Source organism: Pongo abelii, chromosome 14 (assembly GCF_028885655.2).
Source record: "Pongo abelii isolate AG06213 chromosome 14, NHGRI_mPonAbe1-v2.0_pri, whole genome shotgun sequence".
Taxonomy (NCBI): Eukaryota; Metazoa; Chordata; class Mammalia; order Primates; family Hominidae; genus Pongo; species Pongo abelii.
Window position 1 is genome coordinate 85,132,763 of NC_071999.2, and position 19,257 is coordinate 85,152,019.

A 19,257-nucleotide genomic window follows, 5' to 3' on the forward strand; every position below is an offset into this window, starting at 1 on the left:
CAGGGATCTGAATTTAGATAGGAATGGAAATTGAATGCAAGTATGCTTTATGGCCATCTGCGAAAGAAAAAATTTTTAAAAGCCCAGGCCAAGGGAACCCATCAGAAAGAGCCTAAGGCCTACTTGACCTTCTTGACACATATGAGGGACAGGAGTCCAGTGAAATGGAGCAAAGTGAGCATTCACGAACACTGGGGTTTCCAATTTTAATTCTCCAAGGATTTCAAATTAACTGCTTCAGTGAGCTTTGGCAAATTTAATCTCCAAATCACTATGAAGTCATTCACATTAATGATTTTAAAGGCATAAAAATAAAACTTTGTCAATTCCTGAATATACTGTGTTAAGGATACAGCTAATGAAGTTTTTTTTTTTTTTTCATTTCATTTTTTTAGAGACAAAGTCTTGCTGTTACCCAGGCTGGAGGGCAGTGGTGCAATCATGGTTCACTGAAGCCTTGAACTCCTGCCAAGAGATCCTCCCACCGCTGCCTCCCCAGTAGCTAGGACTACAGGTGCACACAACTACACCTGGCTAATTTTTGTTTGGGTGTACAAATAGGGTCTTGCTCTGTTGACCAGGCTGGTTTCGAACTCCTGGCCTCAAGTGATCCTTCTTCCTCAGCCTCCCAAAGTGTTGGGATTTACAGGTGTGAGCAATAGTGCCCAGCTGGCATCTTTGTTTTTAAAAACAGTTCAGTTGGAGACTTCCAGCTTCATGCATACCCTTTAAAAGCACAGAAGTGACCATCTAAGAAGGTCTTTCTCTTCCAACTATATCTGGGGTGGAGAGGGAAGTACACACACTAAAGTTACAGAAGCCAAATTAATACAGAAAATCAAATGTTATAATAAAATATCTTTAAAAACTAAATATTCTTAATAAGAAACAAATCACCTCTAGGAATAAAGGTTGTACTAATCCCCCAACACACCCATAGTGTGTTTTAGTTTTTCAGATTTTCAAAACAGTAATGAGACCGTAAAGAAAGCTATAATACTCCAATACAATATTTCAAAAAGTTTGTTTTGCACGAGTTTCTTGTAGACTTTAGAAATTCAGTAGAATATAACTCATGGAATTTAACCCAAGCTTCCATTTTCAGTAATCTTGAAAAGGAGCTGGAGGTGGTAGTGGGAATTAAAAATTAAATTTAAATATGTTAACTGAGTAACTTTAGAACACGGATATGCACCCACGTCTGTTCCTTCCAAATTTTCATTTTATATTCAGGAAAAATATCTAATTTGCATCAAAGTCATGATTTTATATTCTGTACTTAGAATTACTCTTTTAAAAATCCAAATTTCATTGCAGCAAGCATCATACATACACTGAAAATTTTAATTGCTGTAGTTTATTACATGCTCCACTTAATTCAAACAAGAAAGCAAAAATAGATTACTTATATACAGTAATTAGTTACAGCAAACACTACTCATTAAGAGTTATTATACACCCAGTTCATTCTACAAAATAAAAGCAAAATATAAGCATATCTAAACATGACCCATCCTTAAGCATCACACAATCTATTAATACTTCTTCATCACTGCAAAATGTATCACAATACATGTAATTATAACACTGAAAACTATTGGCCAGTTCTTTTACTCCCCTACATCATTCCAAGAAATAGCGTGATTCCATCTTACTTTTAGAACAATGATTCTCAAACTTTTTGGTATCAGGAGCCCTCTATGCTTTAAAAATAGGAACCACTCCAAACAGCTTTTTATTTAAGAGTTATATCAATATTTATTAAGAATTAAAATTGAGAAAAAAATTTAGTTTACTTTGAAATAATAAATCCATTAAAACTAGCATTAAAAACTCTATATATTTGTTTGAGTAATCAGCAGAAGAATTTATTCGTGCAAACAAACAGGAAGCCCATATGTGGGGCTGGCTTTTTTTCTGAATCCAGGAGTTCAAATCATATCACCAGGACTCTCTATTCTGCATTTTTCACTTTCAGAAAGGCTCTCTATGTGTGGCAAAAATTATGGCCCCCAAGCAGTTCCTGGCTTACATTATTCTGACAGCTAGTGAAACCAGAAAAAGGAGCCTACTATTCTCTCCCCCAGCATCTGTATTGGCCTCTGAAAATGACTCATCTTCCCCATTTAGGTCATATCACCACTGCAGGTCAGGGATGGGCAGAGCTCTATGATAAATAGCCTCACCTGAAATTAAATACCATATTTTTAAAATTTAAAAAAAAAAACTATTTTTCCAAAATAAAATACAAATTTTCTGAGAAGAGTGACCATGTTTTACACTTTTTGCAAATACCTTTGTTTGGCTTAATAGAAGACAGGCCGATTCTTGTACCTGTTTTTACATTCAGTCTGTTATGATATGTTACACTGGTTGAAGTACATGAAGAAAACCTGACCTGACACAGATACATAGTTGGAAAAATAAGGACCTCATAGACACCGTGAAAGGCTCTCAGGAAATTCCAGGAATCCTGATACCACACTTGAGAACCATAGCTTTAGAAGTTACATAACTTCTAAATTAAATAAAAAAAAAAAAAAGAAGTGCCCATTAAGTGTCAAACACCCAATAATCAGATAACAAAACCAAAGTAAAAGTTTGTACTGTTCAGTGCAAACAGCAGCAGCCCAAATGACAAATTAAGCACAGATAGTTGCGGTTATAATTATGGTTATACATCAAGCCACAGAACTCTCTCTTTTAAAAAAAAAAAAAGGTGGATCTGCAATATGGTAGCCCATGACTAACCTTCATATTTAGGGTTTTTTTTTTTTTAATTCCTATTCACAGTTGAGGAAGAATTGAGTTCTCTGAGAAAAGACTGGTTCTAGAGGCCACCCCACTCCAGTTACTCACATTCTATCTAGTTAACAACAGATCTCAGGTAATCCATCCCTCTGGTTACTAAAATCAGAGAGCAGAGGCTAGTGCACATTTTCTTTTAAAACAAAAAAGGCAAAATTATCCAAAAGAAATAGCACTAAAACTAGAAATACAAAAAACCTAGTTCTATCATCCTGTTGGATAAATTTGGCTGAGTCAATTAAGCTTTTAACCTTTTTCTCATATTTCTTTAAAAGGTCTGGCTAATGCTGTGTGGTTACATATGTTAGAGACTTACTTCTAAGTCTTTCTCTAACAATGCTACCAAAATTTTCTGATACAGTTACCACAGTCATGCCAAAATTTTTCTTTAAAAAGGAGAAATTATTATGGACACTTTTCCGGTCATGAATCTTAAGACTAAGCAAACTAAGCTTCAGTTTCTTCATCTAACAGCTGACCTGCCAAACTAGAAATAATTACAAATAAATATAATTACAAATAAGACTCACTTTATTAACCTGCCAAGCACCCTAACAATCTTTAAAGGATTACTAAATAATGAACTAGGATAAAAAAAAATGCCTATAATCACCCCTAAAAATATACTTTAGTTAAATTCTGGTTGCTATATTTTAAGTCCTATATTACCTTTCAAACCTACTTTGTCCCAAGCCAAATCGTCAGCCTTTCCATGAAGCAGTCTGGTATTGAAGAAAAGCACTGAACTGTACTCCAAAAAAACAGAATTTTCAGATTTCCAGTCTGGTGTTATTTCTACTTTATTCACTAGTTATATAATCCTGCGTTAGCATTTTATTTCTCTAGGCTTTAGTTTACTCATTTTAAAAATAAAGGCACTGAACCATACGATTTGAAAAAGTGGGTCATTTTTGTGAAAAAATATTAAGCTTTCACCACCTTGCACTCTTTCTCCCTTCCCATTCCCAGTAACTTTTAGTTAACTGAATTTCAAAATAATTTAGTACATAGCATTAGAATCTTCAAGAGAATTTTTTTCCTTTATGTCTTTCTAAAGAGTCACAGAATCCCATTTCCTCAGCACTCATGACCAAATTTTGAGCCCTTAGAAGGCATAAATAGATAAATTCTACTTAATAGAAACATTTTGTGTATTTCTCCTAAATTGCCAGACCTATATATCTGTACATTGTTTCTACCACTGTTACATAGCAACTACTGGTATGTTTGACTGTTTCTCCCATTGGTATTACAGATAACTATGCCTGTCTTTTCCCTAGAACAAATCACAACGTATTGAGAAGGAGCTCCTAATTACCAACATTATAGCAATCTAAATTCAGGCATTTCACAACTCACTCTTCAACTAGACTAAGACACAGCTAACTAGTCTTCCTTTGTCTTCAAAACGTTTTATCTAATCAAACCTCTACATGCCATAAACTGGAGTGCAGTGGCAATCTCGGCTGACTGTAACCTCCGCCTCCCGGGTTCAAGCAATTCTCCTCCCTCAGCCTCCCCAGTAGCTGGGATTACAGGCATGTACCACCATGTCTGGCTAATTTTTGTATTTTAAGTAGAGATGGGGTTTCACCATGTTGGCCAGGTTGGTCTCGAACTTCTGACCTCAGGTGATCCACCCACTTGGGACTCCCACTTGGGACTCCCAAAGTGCTGGGATTATAGGCGTGAGCCACCGCGCCCAGCAAGCAACATTCTTAAAAAGAGACTGGATCAAGTAACTCCTGTTTTAACCTTCCCCACATCTCATAGCTCCAAAATTGTCCAATCACTTCAGTATGGCAATAAAACTTTCTCTACATCTGAAACCCACAGAGGCTAGGTGGATTCAAGAGCCTTTTCCTAATCACAATGTATACTCACGATTCCTCCAAACTTCATGTATTCTCACAGAACTTAACTGTTCCTCCAATTTGGCTGTTTAATGTCATCATAGGCATCCAAACTTAACACGATTCAATTTAGGAAAGTACATTAATAACTTTAGAGACTGGTAACTGCAAGTTTATAAAGCAGTTTTCAAAATAAGGTCTACCTATTTCACAGTCTGCTTGCTACTATAAAAAATTAAACTTTTTAAAAAGGTAAGATAAGCACTTGAGATTATTAAAGAAAGTAATAGTAACATATAAGAAACGTCACAACGACAATTTCTTACAAAATATGTCCAAAAAAGATAATAAGTTATAGGCCTCAAAGTACCTGTTATTGCATTTATAACTATTACAAGGAGCAACAAATAAATGACCGGCTGAAGTATATATTAATGCTATGTGGAATCTGTAATCATTCAAACACTTTTCATTTATAAGTGACTTCATTTAAGATTTTATAAATTTTTTTATCAACTTTTAAATTGCCTGTAAAATGGAAAATAAATAATTGCAGAATGTATGGAGCAGAGATATAAGAACTCAAAAGTAGGCTAGAATTTACATTGACACAGTATCTCTCGTAACTTCTTTTAAAATGGTTCTTTGAGACAAAAAACAAAATGAGGAATTACTTATAATGCAATACATAACATCATAAAACAAGTTCCTCCGAAGTACTGGATTTAAACCAAGAAAGTATACTTAATACTAAGAAAGCCTCCAACAGCAGCATTAGCTGACTTCTAGAAAATAACTTCTACTAATGAGAATAAAGCAAACACACACATAGAGGAAGATGTTCATTGCAGAGTTATTTAAAAAGTCAAAAACAGTGTACCAGTTGCGTTGTTAAAGAAAGAAACAGGAGAAGAAAATAGTTATTCGGAAAGCCAAAGAAAAAAGCAAACAACCTAAATGACAAACAAGAACAGAATGGTTACGTAAACTATAGTCTCTCATCCACGTACTAACCAAGCCTAATCCTGCTTGCCTTCCAAGTTAGATGAGATCAGGGGTGTTCAGAGTGGTATGGCCGTAGATGATTTGGTCATGCAAAAACACTGGATTTCAGCCATTGTAACAGTATAAAAACTACATATTAACAGTAAAAGTTCAAGGATGGGAAACGTAAACAGTATTTTGCTTTTCAAGTCAAAGTCTTTTGGTAAGTTTTTCTTCTTTTGACTACATACAGGAATTACTTAAATAATTCAAGAAAATAAGCTTTTTTCCCCTAAAAAGTAATAATTACATCATAAATAAAGCACTATTTAAACAAAGTGCAATACACTCACATAATGGAATTCTATGGAACCACTGGAAAGAATAGGAATCTACCTAACAGTATACTTTTATGGGATGATGTGCAGTGTTACTGGAAATACCAGTTGTAGCAGCAACATACAAATGATTCTATCTATGAAAAAAAGTTATGTATATTCATCAACAGGTGGCACATGTATATTTTTACAGACATATGTTTACAAGCTTATATATGAGAATCAGAAAGGAATAAGAAGACTCATTTTTGGTTTCTATTTCTACACTGTTTAAATTTTTATTAGAACCATCATGTACTATTTTCAATTAATAAGACTTAACAAATTGTGTCAAATTAACTAATCCAGCCTAAAAATAATGAGAGCATTATTACTGTTAACTACTGTATATACCATGATTCTGACAACAGAATACTACTCAGCAATACAAAGAAGCAAACTACAGATATATGCAATAATATGGATAAATCTCAGGCACATTAAAGCCTTGCTTAAAATAATACTCTGATTCCATTGACAGAAAAGTTCTACAACAGGCAATACTAATATATAATGTAAAAAAAGCAGAACACTGCTTTCTTCTAGAGGTAGGTGGGGGCATGGGAAAAGAAATGAGCAAATTTTCCAGGGCAAGGGTAATGTTATCTTAACAGGTGACTGGGTTACAAAAATGTATACACTTGTCAAAACTATAAAATGGTACACTTAAGATCTGTGCACTTGATTATATCTATATTCTAAAATTAAAATAAAACTAAAATACTGAAGTAAAGCATGGTATGCATGCTTTAGGGGTAAGTGCGCTGACATCTGCGATTTACTCTGAAATGAACCAAAGGGTAACAGTGACAAGCACACTGAAATATTAATGGTAGAATCTCAATGACGGGTATGTCACTGTAAAATTATTTCAACTTTTCTGTATATTCAAAATTTTCAAAATAAAGTTGTAGGGCAAGGGCAGTCAAGGAAAACCAGGCAGGAAAATTCTAAAAATGAACATTATTGACAGAGGACTAGCCTTTTATCACCAAAAATAAGAGAATAGTGTAAAAGATATAGATCAATATATAAAAAGTCTAGAATAAACCCAAATACATATAAGAACTTAGTATCTATTTAAGGTTGCATCTCAAATCCCTGGGAAAACATGGATTATGCAGTCAAGTTCTATAGAGATAACTTTGTGTGCATCTGAATAAAAATACATAAATAAGGCTATATCCATACTTCATACCTGGATTTTCTTTAAAAATAAGATCATAAAGGACATGGATGATACTACTTGAGAAAATACAGTGACTGGTTTCCATTTTGCCTCACTGACCTCTCGTGGTAAGTCACAGTATGATTTGTAGCATGCATATTGTCAATTAGAGTTCATTAATTGACTGGTAAGCCAATTAGTACGCTGGCATACAGTAAGCACAACTAGTGATAGCTTTTGCTATAATATCACTGGCAGTAACTTCATCTCAAAATAGGGAAAGTTTTTCTGACTATGACTACAATAGAAAATCCAAACCCCATGAAATAAAGGATAAATTCAACTACATAAAATGAAGCATTTCTTTGTGTGTGTGTGTTTTTTTGAGACAGTCTTGTTCTGTAGCTCAGGCTGGAGTGCAGTGGCGCCATCTAGCGTCACTGCAACCACCACCTCCTGGGTTCAAGCGATTCTGCTTCAGCTTCCCCCGTAGCTGGGATTACAGGCGCCCACCACAACACCAGGCTAATTTTTATATTTTTAGTAGAGACATGGTTTCACCCTGTTGGCCAGGCTGATCTCGAACTCTTGAACTCAAATGATCCACCCACCTCAGCCTCCCAAAGTGCTGGGATTACAGGCGTGAGCCACTGCACCCAGCCGAAGCATTTCTATATTAGAAAAATTACCATAAGCAGAATCAAAACATAAATGTCAGTATGGGAAAGAGAAAGTTGCAGCTCATATCACAATTTCCCTAATACATGAAAAGCTCCTACAAATCAACTTTTTAAGAAACCAACAATGTATCAGAAAAACTAGGGAGTGTATGAACAATCAACAGGAAAAAATATATAATACGTAACATACAATATATAATTATGTATTATACGATAATACATAATTATTTATTATAAAATAATTATATATTAAATAATATAATTACATATATTAATTATATATTATATATTAATTATATATAATATATAATTAATTGTATAACAGTAACATATAATTAGTAATTATATATAATTACATTATATATTATTTATGATGTAACCATTACTTTTTAGGGGAAAAAGCTTATTTTCTTAAATTATTAAATTAATCTCTGGAGCATTATATATTATATACAATAATTATGTAAGTATTATGTATTATATATAAGTAATGGTTACATCATAAATCATATATATTCTAATATAGTAGTTATATAATTATGTTATATATTATATATAAACATATTTAATATGTAAAATGTTATCCATATATAATTTATATTTTTTATATATAAATAAACATAGGAAAAATTTTTCAACCTAACTTTTATAAAACAAATGCACATTAAAACTATGTTAGCCATTCCACCTTGGGCTGGATGTGGAATATCACAAGAGACCACTGCTCTCACCCCAACAACAAAAAACAAGCCACTTTAACTACAAAACTGGAGTATTTTTTAAAACCCAAAAAGCTTGAGGAGACCAAAAAAAAAAAACCATAAATGAACTAACTATATTCTAGAAAGTGACAAATTCTTCAAAAGAGCAAAGAAACCCATGTTTACTCTCATTCCTGGTGGAAGGTCAGGAAGAAAAATCTGCCTCCATAGATGGAGGTAAAGAGAAACCAGCGAAACTTTAAATCACCTTTTAGCAGTCATACATACATGCTGTCGAGAGATCAGAATCAGAAGTACCACAAGCCACAAAGTGAGTCTACAGCCACTCATCAACACTTACTAACCAAGGACTCATGAGTAATTCTGGGAGCAAGGAAGAACTAGGAGGAGATTACCAAGGAACTACTAGCTTCCAGCTAACAAAGTCTGAGGGTAGAGCACAAGGGCTGAGTGAAACGCCTCTGAGGCATTCTTGGGTGGGTTACCATTCAAAAGACAAGGAAAGGAGCAACAATGCTGAAAAACAGTTCCAAAAGGCAGGAGGTAGGAGTTAAGAACAAAGATCTCCCCAGCAATTCAAAAACCTGGAACCAGGGGCATCTGATCTCTCAAGCTGCCCACTTGGCCCTCTTCCAAGTGTACTTTACTTCCTTTCACTCTTGCTGTAAAGCATTTTAATAAACATTCACTCCTGCGCTAAAACTTGCCTCAGTTTCTCCTTCTGCCTTACGTCTCCTCGGTCGAATTCTTTCTTCTGAGGAGACAAGAAGTGAGGTTGCTGCAGACCCATATGGATTTGCAGCAGGTAACATACATCGGTGCTGCGCGACTTGGGTACATTCTCTACCTGTAAAAGACCCGTACACAGTGCCATCTTCGGCTGGAGACATTCAATCCCCATACGGTTTTCTTCTCCCATTCGCTGTCTGGCTTACTAACCAACCCTCAGAACAATTCCTCTTGGTCACAAGGAGCTCTCCTCCCCCCGTCTGACCACTGAGATCACCTTGTGGGGGTGGGAAGGACCTTGGGGTCTGCACCGAGTAGAACTGAGGCACTAATGGCCCTCCTGGACAGGAGGCTCACAAGAATGATAGGGCTAAAGCCTAAAACCGTGCAGTGCTTGGGGTTTCCTGTTTTTTCAACTAAAATCAGCTTTTCTCCAAGAAGCTGCACGGCCTATTCTTTTTTTCTGTGTGTGTTCTGAAATGGCTTTGTACACCTGCTGGACTGTTCACCTTGGGGGCAAGTCTGCTTCTCTGTTTTCACTCTACATGCCACGTGACTTCTTAAACACACACTTCCTATTATTTGTGCGCCTGCGGCTTTTACTGCATTTACACAGTAGCAAAGACCCAGGATCCCCCGCAGATATCCCCTGAGATTTATACTTGTTCTTACCCGACTAGTTCAAATGACCTCCAACCCTTCCCGTCTGCGGGCACATTGTGGGGACAAACACTAACTGGAACTGCGGCTCTGCTAGCTCCTTATGACTTACCATATGCTTTCCTTTCCAGCCCCATGGCTGAGTTTTCTGGTGGCCTTTGAAGCAGTTTGTCAACATCCATAAGGGCTTACTCTGGCCCTTTAATGATTCCACCTACTTGTTTTTTGAGTTAGCACCCCTTTGGTAGGAAGAGAAATTCTTTTGCCATTTGCGAGTCCTTACCTCAAGCCCTAAGTCCTCTAGGGGTTACTATTTTCTGTCAAGAGGGCAAATAAACATTGCCCTCTGGAATCAAAGTGCCGTTTTTGGAAGCATATAAAGGCTTTCCATGAGTATTTCTCTCGCTTCCTCCCAACTTCCTTCTGTAGCATCCATTTCTCTATTCCGTGCCTTTCTCAACATGCATCAAGACCTTCAAGGTCATATTTGAACGAAAGGAAGTCCAGCCCCCTTGTGGCAATTAGCTAAATTTTATTTTATTTTTATTTTTGACAGAGTCTCACTCTGTTGCAGGCTGGAGTACAGTGGAACCATCTTGGCTCACTGCAACCTCCCCCTCCTGGGTTCAAGCGATTCTCCTGCCTCAACCTCCTGAGTAGCTGGGATTACAGGCACCCATCACAACACCCAGCTAATTTTTGTATTTTTAGTTCGGATGGGGTTTCACCACATTGGCCAGGCTGGTCTTGAACCTCTGATGTCAGGTGATCCGTCCACCTTGGCCTCCCAGAGTGCTGGGATTACCGGTGTGAGCCACGGCACCCAGCCCCAAAGGGAAAATTCTCATTCTGCCCTCAAAGCATTTGAAGCCAATGGTGAACTGAATCAAACAAAAGTTGTTACAAAGCCCAGAACCAATTAGACTACAGGGCAACTGACTCAGCCTCCACTCAAGTGGCCTAACAAAAAAAAGGTATGCCCCTTACTGAAAATCAGTCTCTACAGTCCTTTTACACAAAAGATCTAGCATAAGACCAACTAAAGGGAACACAAAATAGTAAGAAAATGTGATCTACATGAGATGAAACAGTTAATCGAAACATACTCAGAGACTGCCCAGATAATAGATTAGACAGGGACTTCACAATAATGATAAAAATGCTAAAGAATTTACTGGAAAATGTGGACAACATGCAGGGAGAGGTGGGGAACTTCAGTGAATACACAGAAACTATTAAAAAGAGCCAAACTGGAAAATCCAGAAATAAAAAATTTGAATCAGAAATAACTCTCCTTCGCAGTCTAGAAACGGTAGAGGAAAAACAACAGTGAACTTGAAAACAGGAAGAGGTTCATATCTATAATCCCAGCACTTTGGGAAGCTGAAGTGGGGAGGATTACTTGACACCAGAAGTTCAAGACAAGTCTAGTTAACATAGCGAGACCCCATCTCTACAAAAAAAAAAAAAAAAAATTAAATTAAATAATTAGCTGGGTGTGGTGGTGTGTGACTGCCATCCCAGCTACTGAGGCAAAAGAATCCCTTGAGCCCAGGAGGTAAAGTCTTCAATGAGCTATAATCATGCCACTGCACTCCAGCTTGGGCAACAGAGTGAGGCACTGTCTCTAAACAAACAAACAAACAAAAAAACGGAAAATAAAAAATATCCAAATCAAAAGCAAAGGGACAAAAGTAATTTTTTAAAACATACATGAGATTTTCAGGATAATATCAAATAATCTAACATACAAGGAACTAAACATAAAGTCTCAGAAAAAGAGGAAAGAAAAATGGGGCAGAAAAATTTTGAAGACATAGTGACCATGAACTTTCCAAAACTGATGAAAGACCCAAAACACAGATCCAAATTGGCAAATCTAAGAAGGATAAAACACATAAACACAGACAGACAAGCCTATCATCGTCAAACTGCTGACCAAATAAAAGGAATTGAATCTTAAAGGTAGTCAAAGGGGGAAAATAGACACATTACATTCAGGAGAACAAAGACTCAAATGACAGCAGATTTCTCACCAGAAACAACAGACGGCAGTGGCAATGGAACAATATCATAAAATAGCTGAAAGAAAGGTGTAAAACCAACGACCTAGGTTCCACTTTAAGAAAGAGTAAAAAGACAGCAAATTAAACCCAAAGTGTTTTAAAAAGGAATCATAAAAATATAACACTGAAATAGAAAATAGAAAAAAAAGTTAACATTGTTCTTTAATACGCTGAATAAAACTGAAAAACTAATAGCAAAATTGATTAAGAAAATAAAAGAGCAACCAAAGGTATAATTAAAAAGGGGAAAGGAAGCATCACAATAAATCCTAGTTATTAAACGAATAGTAAGGTTACAATGCAAGTAACTTTATGTCAATAAATTTGGCAACTTCAGAAAAATCCTTGAATATCATAAATTGTCAAGAGTGACACAAGAAGAAACAGAAATACCTACACAGCCCTATACCTATTAAAGACATTGATTTTATAATCAAAAAATCCTCACAACAAAAATTTCAGTCCCAGATGGCTTCACTGGTGAAGGATCCCAAAAATTTTAAGGAAAAAAAACAGTACTAACCCTAAATCTTTTCAGAAAAACAGAGGATAGAATACTTCCACTTGTTTTAATATTATCAAATCTAGCATAATATTAACATGAGCAAGCCTGGTTTATCTCAGGAATACAAGATTAGCTTAATATTTGAAAATCAATCCATGTAATACACCATATTAACAGAAAAACAGAAAAATCTGTATGATCATCTCAACGGATGGAGAAAAAGAACTGGCCAGGCACAATGGCTCATGCCAGTAATCCTAGCACTTTGGGGGACTGAAGCGGGCAGATCACCAGAGGTCAGGAGTTCAGGACCAGCCTGGCCAACATGGTGAAACCCCACCTCTACTAAAAATACAAAAAATTAGCCAAGGGTGGTGGCGCATGCCTGTAGTCCCACCTACTCAGGAGGCTGAGGCCTGAGAATTGTTTGAACCTGGGAGGTGGAGGTTGCAGTGAGTCGAGATTGCACCACTGCACTCCAGCCTGGGTGACAGAGTAAGACTCTGTCTCAAAAAAAAGAAAAAGAAATAAGAAGTTAGCCAAGTTAACAATAACCTTTTATGACAAAAATATTAAGCAAATTAAGAAAAAAATTCTCAATCTGGTAAAAGGCAGTTACTAAAAACCTAGAGCCAGTATCAGTAATACTGAAACATTCAATCTCTTTCCCTTTAGACTGGAAACAAGACATGGACGTCCACTCTTACCACTTCAACATTGTACTATTGCTTCTAGTCAGTATAATAAGAAATGAAGGTATACTGGGAGGTTGAGGCAGGCGGATCATGAGGTCAGGAGATCGAGACCATCCTGGCTAACACGATGAAACCCTGTCTTCTCTACTGAAAATTTAAAAAAAAGTTACCCGGGTGTGGTGGCACGTGCCTGTAGTCTCAGCTACTCGGGAGACTGAGGCAGGAGAATCGCTTGAACCCGGGAGGTGGAGGCTGCAGTGAGCTGAGATCGCGCCACTGCAATCCAGCCTGGGCACCAAAGCCAGACTCCATCTCAAAAAAAAAAAAGAAATGAAGGTATAAAAATCAGAAAATTGTCATTACTCGTAGATGATGAGATTGGTATAAGAAAATTCCACAGAATCTATAAAATAGCTACTAGAATAAGTACACTTAGTAAAATTTCAGAATTCAAGGTCAATATACAAATACATTTCTATATACTAACAATAAAAATTAGAAAATCAAAATTTTAAAAGCACTTGTAAAACATGTCGCAGAAAAAAATAACAAAAGAAATGAATGTTTCTATATAGGTAAAATATCTCAAGAAGAATCACTAAATAACAGATCTTGAACTTACTCCATTATTTAATACACACATAAAAGATACTAAATAAAACCCTAAGTTAAAAATAAACTTTTACCTATTTCAAAGTTACTGCATGTAAATTGAAAAGACTTTTTCCACAGAAATAAGGTAGTAGGAGAGTAATGAGTAAGTCTAGTAGGAACAGCTTACCATTCATTCATTTCTCTCATTCATTCTTTTCTCTGGCACAAAGGAAGCAAGAAGAGGGAAAAAAATCTTACAAGCTATTTAGCTCAAGCTTCGGTTAGTCACTCTCAAGCTTAGGTTATGTACATACCTAACATGGGAATATTTTACATTTTGCTAATAATACAGTCCCTATCTCTTGGTTTAAGCATGTAAAATAATTTTGAGAAGTACTGTCAGCCAAAGATAAGGAAGTGCTAAAACATACAGAAAAAAAGTGCTAAATGCATTTTAACCACTCAGCATTCAGATGGAAAGGCCAAATAAGATTGCAGCAGCAAAAAGTGATTATGAAAGTCAATTCATCACAAGTTAAGGGGATAAAGAAATAAAGAAAAATGTTTTAACCAATAATTATAGACTATTAACTCTTCTACCAGCTGTAAAATTCATCAGGTTAGAATTACTATAATTCTTTTATGTGCAGCTCTATGGAGACAGCAATCTTGCACATAGCAACATTCAATAATACTTTAACAAGTAAATATTAATATACTTCAATGACCTTTCTCTCTCAAAGAAAAAAAAAATCTGAACTAAACTTAAGCTTTACCTAAACTGAAGATGCTAGGAGTAAAAATGGAAACAAGTAGACCCAGAGACTACTTAATCTTCAAATAGCTCACATATCTGCTGTTCTGAAGTAGGGTAGATTCTATAGTTTTACCCAAATTATTGCCTCTTCCCTTGGTTTTAGGTACACAAACTTGAAATTTCAACTAATGCATTTAATAATCAGGTATATACTACACACAAAGCATTGTGCTAGATAATGTATATAATGAACAGGAACATAGTTAAATCTTAAGAGTTGGAGTCTGCTTTCAAGGGCCTGAGACTCTAATGATAAAGCTAAAATAACACGACTAAATAATTTAATGGACAAGTGGTGAGTGTCGTGACAACTGAAACCAGCGCTGAGAGAGAGGAGTCATGGTGGGAGGAGTCACTTCATCCAGCTGGATAGATCCTAGACAGCCTTCTGCAAGAACTGGAATCACACTTGATCTTTGACTTCAACACAAAGAAAGGATATAAAGACAGTACACCATAATACAACAAGGCTCTGGAATCAAAATGTCTTCTTTTGGATCCTGTCTCCATCACTTACTAGCTATGAATAAAGTATGCTATTTCATCTTCCTAATACCTATCTTGCACACAATGAATGTATAATGATTAACATATATTAATAGTAAGCACTCAATAAATGGTGCCCACAACTAATCTTCATAAAAAAGAAACAGTAAAGTTTCAGAAAAAAGAAACAATAAAAACAACATGACAGTGAATCACTAAAGTTCAGCTTTGCTGAGATTAAGACTCATATAAAAAGTAGAAAGATATAAACGAAAAGATAATTTAAAGCAAATCATTAGCTTTCTTAAAAGCAAGCTAAAAAGTATGCAATTTATTATCTGGGAATGCTGAAGGTTTTGATGAAGCAATGGGATACAAACAAGGCTGGGCATCCATGTCAGAAGAACTGGAAGAGAGAAAGGCCTAGAGATAAAAACAGATTTGTTAGGAAGCAAACTGCAATCATTTAGATACGGAGTGTGAGCCCCCTACTAAGCAATGTCAGTAAGGATTATTAAGAGAGAACCTCATGACTAAGTGAATGGGAGGGAGGAGAAACCAAAAAATTTCAAGCCAGCATAATTTGGAGAAATGAAATTAAAATAAGTGAATCCAGAAAACACTTCTTTTCAGAAATTAGTTTGAAGTTTAGATGAGCGATCCAAGCAGATATACAGCCAGCAATTAAGAGATAAAAGCTTAAGACTGTGAAGAGTGGTTAAGTCTAAACATACTTATGTGAAAATAAAATGCAGAGTAGAGGTTCTAGTTTGGAATCCATTAACAAGCTCACAGTGAAAAGCTCTGAAATTCAATGCAAATATGTATGTATTTGTAAATCCTAGAGAGGCAGTCTTTAATCAGACTTTAAAGGATCTACAGTATACACTCCAAAAAAAAGTTTTTAAGAACCATTGGCATGGATTACAAAGAAAACCATTCATGGCAAAGGTCTTAGTCCATTTGTGCTGCTATAACAGAATACCACAAGACGGGTAATTTATAAAGAAATTTATTGGCTCACAGTTCTGGAGGCTGGAAAGTCCCATATCAAGGTACTGACTGGCAGGTCTGGCAATTCTGATTCCAAGATAGACCTTGAACACTGCATCCTCCGGAGTTCCTCCCATGGCAGAAGTCAGAGGTCTCCCATAGCAGAAGTCAGAGGGGCAGAGGCAAAACCTAACCTTCTATAAAGGCATTAATCCAATCAACAAAGGCAGAGCCCTCGTGACCTAATCACCTCTTAATACTTAACGCAATTAAATTTCAACATGAATTCTGGAGAAGACAAACATTCAAATCTTAGCAGTAATTAATAAAATGTCAGAAGTAAAAAGTGGATGAAAAAAATGTCAATGTAACAACATTGAAAAATACAATTAGAATCTGAAGAAAAGGAACGAAAGAGGGTAAGACTGATTTAAGGAAAGGAACCAACACATTAAGGATTCAAGGCAAGTAAGTTAAAAAGGTGGCATCAACACTGATGTTATACACGCATAGGGCAAAAAATATAAAACTTCAGGCAATAAATATAAATCGATTGGTAACACTGAGGTAAGCAATTTTGGTTGTAATTATATTACAACGAAAAAATTCTATTCCAAGACATTAAGAAGTAAATGGCTGAGGGCAAATTAACAAAAAATTAAAAGTCTGACTACTACTACAAGATTTACCAGCGACAGGAACAGAAAGCTAGCAAGAAAGTGACTAGAAGCATTTTATTTTTTGTTTTTTTTTTTTTGCTATTATTGCTGAGTTTTTCCTAAGGAATGGGAAATGGACTTACTATGCCAAAAGAAGCCAACTGAAAAGGAAAGGTCAAAGGAATCAAAAATACTCAAAAGTTCAGGAGTAAAAAGATCATTTAGCCAACCCAAAAGAATAACTCTTCCTATCAGACACGAACAAAAATAAATTTTAATGTGGTGAGAAAGGTGTAGTAACAAGTACAAGTGAAGTACAGGTGAAAATACTACAAAAACTCCAAAGATGTTTATTTCTTAAACTCTAAAGCACTGATAATCACGATGCTTTAGAATTTTGTTATTTTACAATAGTAGCCAATACTATCAAAATGTCATAGTAAAAAAGTATATACAATAACAGAAAACACTAGGATGCTGCATTGAGTAGTAGTAAATTAAGAATATGCATGCAGCTCTAGAGTCAAAAAGCCTTAGTTTAAATCACTGTGGGCAAATAACTTCATGCTTCAGTGCCTCAGTATCATCACCTGCAAAATTGAGAGATAACAATGCTTACCTCATAAAACTTGTAAGTACAATAATACAAAATGTTTAACAACTATGCATACAGTTTAGGTGGTAGCCACAGCAGGAGTGTTGGTGATAATTCTAACAGTAGCAACAGTAGTAATGTAGCCTATCTGTGTTTAATCAACCAACGTCTAAGAAAGGAGGGGAAGGGCAAGGCTCACAAACATGTGTCCCATTCAACCCTTTCAACTAGAGATGGAAATAGTGTAATTCTTCCTATTATACCAATAAGGAAAGAGGAGGTTCCTTTGCCTAGACAGCTAATAAATGGCAGAAGTGAGATTTGAATACTGATCTGGACACAGAGATCTTCCTTCCACCACACACTTCCTCCACAGCACTACACAGTGGCAGAAGCACAACACTAGGCATTTTGTTCTTTACTACTCAACTCACAAAACCTCAGTACGTCATTACATCCATCTGCCTCTCAATTTTATTTTCTAAAAAATTAAAGTTTCATTAGATGTTTAGGTGTCTCTTCAGAAAAAAAAAAAACAAAACATGACTTTGATGTGTAAGTCCACTTAAAAGTTTTAAATACAGTAGAAAGTGTTTTCTGTTTTTTTTGTTTTGTTTTGTTTTGTTTAAAAGTTTACTACAACAAAAGAGCTTAATTTTTTTTCAGGACTTCTTATCATCAAAACGAAATGTTAGAAAAAAGACTAACATTTAGTTTCATATTACTGGCAAGTATGACTAAGCAAATCTTTGAGATAACAAAACATCAATCTTAAGCATTTCAAGATGACAATTTTAATAAAGTTCAAAATTCTCAATTTATGAAAAAGACATTGAAAATTATTTTCAATAATTTATGAAACTCATAACCCTGATACATGTACAGAAGTTATGAAACAGTAAAATACAGATATGCAGACTTCTATTTCACGCTGAAAACACAGCCAGGCTTTTTTTTTTTTTTTTTAAACATCCATCTGAAAATCCTGTTGCCCTAAAACCCTTCACTGGCTTCCCACTATCCTTCAATAACATCCAAAGTCTTAAACATGACTCAACAAAGTCCTGTGTGATCTGGCTCCTTTCTCTGGAGCTTTCCACTGCCATTCTTCTCCCTTGCTTTTTTCTATTTCTTTCAATTCCTCCAACATATCTTTTTTTGTCCATTTTTAGGACCTCCATACAATCTGTTAACCAAACCTATAATGCTTTCACAGGTCTCCAATCCCATCCTTTTGCCCCAGCAAAGTGTTCTTCATCCTTCCAAACTGAGATAAACATTACACCAGGAAGTGTTTCCTGACGTTCCCAGACTTCAACACCTATCTTTCCTGCTAAATGGTAAATAAAATGAAAAGAGTCATTTCATGTCTTGTTACCTACTATTTCCCCAATATCTTGCACACTGCTTAGCACAGAGTAGGTTAAGTACTCTTAAAATAAATGTTTGCTGAATTAACACATTCAAAATGTGGAGTAAGTCCAAAACCATAAAGTATTTAACCAGCACAGGTAACTAAAAAGTTTTATGTAAGTTTCAAGTTACAGCTTACCCTTGGTCCTCTGTATGTTCCTCTCTCAAAAAGAGGTCGTTTGGTAATTACAATGTTAAAGCAAAAAAAAAAAAAAAAAATCCTTTTAGATAACAGATCATAACATTTCACAAAACCAACGTTAGAAACCACTGATCCATAATTGGGATCAGCTTTCATAAGTCATCATACAAAAGAATCCACCTGAAATGCAATTAAAAGGACAAGAACTTGGATAAGGGCTCAATTTTACCACAGCTACACACATTAGAAAAGGACCAATTACAATTCCCAGTGTCTAGGCTCTACTAGCAGTGCCTTATTTATGACAACAT

General features: G+C 35.7%; 1 protein-coding gene across 46 annotated transcripts in view; it reads right to left on the reverse strand.

The window, feature by feature from the left end:
• RBM26 (RNA binding motif protein 26) overlaps positions 1-19,257 on the reverse strand; it is a 96,003-nt gene that overhangs the window by 68,877 nt on the left and 7,869 nt on the right. The window contains 1 exon segment of one of the 46 annotated variants that reach the window (NM_001132105.1): positions 18,944-18,953. The exons of the other annotated variants lie outside the window; for them this stretch is intronic. The gene's annotated coding sequence lies outside the window, so the exon portion shown is untranslated. 46 annotated transcript variants of the gene reach the window in all.